Source organism: Tenebrio molitor, chromosome 6 (genome assembly GCF_963966145.1).
Source record: "Tenebrio molitor chromosome 6, icTenMoli1.1, whole genome shotgun sequence".
Lineage (NCBI taxonomy): Eukaryota > Metazoa > Arthropoda > Insecta > Coleoptera > Tenebrionidae > Tenebrio > Tenebrio molitor.
In genome coordinates, this window is record NC_091051.1 from 17,594,820 (window position 1) to 17,599,467 (window position 4,648).

Here is a 4,648-nt window from a genome sequence, read left to right on the forward strand (position 1 = left end):
TCCTTGTTAGTGTTGAAGGTTATTCTAAAGCTTTAACATTCCTAGTGGTTCCTTCACTACCTCATAGTTTTATTTTGGGTAGTGACTTTTGTTATGCTTTTGATGTAAATATTGATTTTAAGACTCACTCTTGGACTGTGCAAGGCAATGTTGTTAATTCTCCTTTACAATGGAGGAGCATTCGTGCAGATCTCCCCAAATGTTTCATGCTGGAATCTGCTGAATTATCTGATCAAGAGAAGACACAAGTGGATGTTTTTATCGCCTCTCTTAAAGAAGTTGATTCATCTTCCCGATTAGGTCATACCGACAAACTTTCCCTCGATATCGATACCGGTTCAGCAAAACCTTTTAAACAAAGACAGTTTCCTATGTCACCGTATGTTTTAGAAGCACTTAATAAGGAAATTGATGAAATGTTGGAGTTAGATGTAATTGAACCTTCTCAGAGCCCTTGGTGTTCCAGCGTGTTGCTGGTAAACAAGAAAAATGGAGAAAATAGTATATTGTTATATAAGTGAGGAAAGGGATGCATTGCTAAACGAGAATGACAATTGGATCACGAGCGATAGCGAGCTCGTCGTGCTCTAAAACCGTGCGTGCGATAAAATGTTTCTTATAAGACTCGTTTAATAGTATACTATTTTAGAATCTGCGTCTCTAATAGGTCTATCATTGTATTCAATTTGGAGTCGCTTATGACTATCTCTTAAATCACTCGTAGTTTAATAGATCCCTAAGAAGATTTTTATATTTCAGTGTATTATTGTCATTTACACCAAAAAACTTCCAACATTAATGTTCAAACTCTACTTTTTAACATGTGTTACAGATGTAGTTGCATCCGTTACCTTGAATTACCAATTACATAATACAAAATTCCCTAGAATTTAAAAATTTAATTTTTTTATTTAAAAATTAAAACAAGGGTGCAAATTCTAAAAAATAACATAAAAAAAACTCGTTTTATAAGGGCATTGGCGCATTCGTTCCATACAAAACTCCCCTACGGGTCGTTTTCTACACTTGGGACTCGTGCGCCAAATCAACCCTTATAAAACTCGTTCTTTAATATACTATTTTAAGACTTGGGTTATTGCATTAATGGGATTTTACTCTTCAACGTCTAAAATATCTGCACTTTAAATTTCACAAAAATCCGTTGGAAAATAACCGAGATATTAGGCTTGAAAATCTTAGCTGAGTCACCTGTAGAAAGTGAAACACGAAAATATTTAATTTTACTGTGTCCAACAAAGTGTTTCTATGTAATTGAAGTGATTATATTTTTTAGACGATTTTCAAATTAGCCAAACACCTGGCTCGTCGACAATTGAAAATATTCCGTTTGAAAACAATTTACTTGTTTTTCAATTTGGGCAATGTTGGAGCTGTAGAACTGATTTTAAGTTACAAGGCAACAATTGTCCTTTGCGTCTGTCTATAACTAACGAAAGCAGTATCGATATAGTAAGTATCAATGCGGTCAGCCCTGCCGCAACTTACAAATTCAATTTCTTTTGAAATACCTTTGCCAACAGACTTTTAGAAGCAATCGCTTTGCATACGGTTGGAAGAATATTGAAACAAATGGTTCAGATATCTGGAAGAATTGCAGTTTAACTATTACCACGTCATTCTCACGTAGTAGGTTAATGATTGAACCATTCTGGGTTATTACACGAGGTAAGTCACAATAACAACAATATTGCTATTATTCTCTTATTGTATTATTAGGATGTCCAGAAAGTTCTGAGCGTTTTTGTGGTACATATTCTGTTTCTCGATATAAAATAAATGTAAAATCAATTGGTAATTTTTGTTAGTTTTTTAAAATATGAAGTACAGTTGTCCATAAACAATTTGACGTTTCTCAGTTAAATAATTTTCAATTGGTTACATTCTGGTAATTGATTGTTTACATGGAAAAAGAACGAAATCGTAATTTAATGTTATACGAATTTAAATGTGGACATTCAGCGGCAGCAGCCACAAGAAATATATGTAGAATTGAAGGTGCGGGGACGGTAAAAGAGTCGGCGATGGTTTGCGAAATTTATGAACGGGGAAGAAGGTCTTAAAGATAATAATCGTTCGGGAAGAAACAACCCATCTTCTATGGTTGGAAGTCATTGACAATAACGGCGAATATTTAGTTTAATTGTTGTTTAATTTTTTATGTAATAGATGTTTATTTATTTTTATCAATTTTTCTAAAAAACGCTCAGAACTTTCTGGACACCCTAATACACTGCGCCGCAAAATTAGCGCATACGATACTATTAACTTTCTAAATTATGCGTTAATTTTGCGGGTAGTGTATTCAATTTAATTTTTAATAAATTTAAAAAATTATTATTCTTTACAGAAGGCTATTTCAAACCTCTTTCCAAAGAGAACACTAAACATGAAGGCTATTCCACTTCCACACCTCTTTCCAAAGAGAACACTAAACATGAAGATACATGCAAGGGTGCAAGATTTGAATCAACTATTTTAACATTATGTTTATTGTCATCTCTTTTTTATATTTTAATGTGACATAACTCGATTCACATACTTTTTTTATATGTAACGGGTGACTATTAAAATTTTCACTTGGAGTTGGCTTTGAACGAGTTTTTATTTTTTCTGTTACTTTAGACACACGCAAGAACGAAAGACAAATGTCAGTCAGTACAATTGAAACATAACCTATAATGTTAATTATAATGTCAAACTGGTCAGTGTCTAAGGTGCAACGGAAAATAAAGAATGATCCATAGCCAACCCTAAGTGAAAATTTTAATAGTCACCCGTTATAAGTAATACATATGTACAAATGATGTACTTTACGCATAGTCAAAGAGTACAGTCGGTTCCACTAGAAGCTAATTGTCAGAAGTTTTTAGAGTTCCTGCGTTTCTTCAAAGCTATCGCCGTACCTACTCACAATGTACGTTTTCGTACTAACCTCCTTCTCGATTGCATGCTTAAGGTGTGTCTCAAGGATACATATTTGACCCACAACTATTTTTACTCTATGATAAGATAATGACTTCTTACTGCACAGGGTAAAATTTGATACCACTTTCTGTGCTGTTGACACCACCACAAGTTCTGCAGAATCAGCCTTAAAAAGGTGTGAAAAGAAAAGGATACACTGTTGTGTTAATGATTATTGATTAGTTTGACGCCAGCAGATTGAGTTTAAAAAAACATAAAAGTGTAACAATGATATTTGCGTTATCTTCTAAATTTAGACCACATTAGTACAACGATTAACTATTTAGACATTTAAATTATTGTAGTTATGTATATTAGAGTTTTTAGACTACAACACAAAACAATCTTGTAAAGAGAATTTTCAACTTTTTTTAGATTTTCTGCTTACCTTGTTTATTTATCTATAGGAGTTGAGAATGCGTATTGAATCATTTTAATATCATTTTACAAACACATCGTTATTAATTATCCAGTTGGATGTAGGAAAATTCTTTTAAATTCTTTAAATCCCCACATTTTTAAAGACAATAGCGCCCCATAGACGAGCGGATTATCCGTCATATGTGATACGTGGCGAGTCAAATTCGTAAAGATCACTAAAATAATTAAATGTTTAATTGTTAAACACTGTTTTGTTGGTTGATTCATCTTTATGGAGTGACCATATTGTGTGATTATCTTTTGTTAGGCCTACTAGATTTTTGTATTGTCTTTTTAACGGAAAAATTGCACCAAATTTAGCGATTTTAGGATAGCACCTTAGATTTTCAGATTCGACTATACAAACCTTATATTGTTCAAAAGCTTGTCAAAAAATCATTCGACCAGTGCAATAATAAATACGGGGTGCCATTTGAACAAAATGAGTTTTTGACATTTTTAGTTCGTTATGTTTAAAAAATCGCAGTAGGCATATACAACTGAGCAGGTTGTTGAGTAAACACTCAGCAGATGCGACAAACATTCAGAAATTAAACAACGAATTTATGTGCAACGATTTGGAAGGTACGAATTTTTGAAGGGACCCCTGCAATTCGAAATTCTGGTAAAAAAAGCGCCATTGATCAAAAAAGATGGCAGATAAGTAAAAACGACCTGTATAAATTTGATTCATAATTTAGCATAGAATTCAAAAATAAAATCAAACTGGGTAGTTTCCGTTTAAAAAAAAACATAACTTTAGTGTTTTTATAACATTGAGACACACTGTATACAGGGCAAGTCACATAAGGTTTATTTCTGAATTTATTTTGTACGCAACCAAAAATACTAATTACGCTGACCACTTGATACCATTTATAATCTGATTTTATTTTGTAATCCACGTAGGTATGTAATTTGGCTAAAAATGTCAAAATGACAGTTGATGAATTTAATTTTTGATTTCATTAATTAGAACAGGAAAACGTCATTGTGACATTTTTAGCCAAATTACATACCTACGTTGATTACTAAATTAAATCACATTATAAATGGTATCAAGTAGTCAGCGTCATTAGTATTTTTGGTTGCGTACAAAATAAATTAAGAAATAAGCCTTATGTGACTTGCCCTGTATATACCGCAAAATTTTCCGAATGTGCAGTAGAAGCGTAGCTATCATCTAGAAAAAAGTAAATGTTGATATCTTTAATAACAAACAAGTTATGGAGCTTTTTCGCAA

At 32.6% G+C, this 4,648-nt stretch overlaps 1 long non-coding RNA gene across 1 annotated transcript; it reads left to right on the plus strand.

The window, feature by feature from the left end:
- The first annotated feature begins 822 nt into the window (after nt 1-822).
- On the plus strand, nt 823-3,763 carry LOC138134161 (uncharacterized). Its single transcript, XR_011160658.1, has 3 exons — nt 823-1,470; nt 1,542-1,686; nt 2,369-3,763. It is a non-coding gene; the product is annotated as an uncharacterized lncRNA (long non-coding RNA).
- Nucleotides 3,764-4,648: the final 885 nt, after the last annotated feature.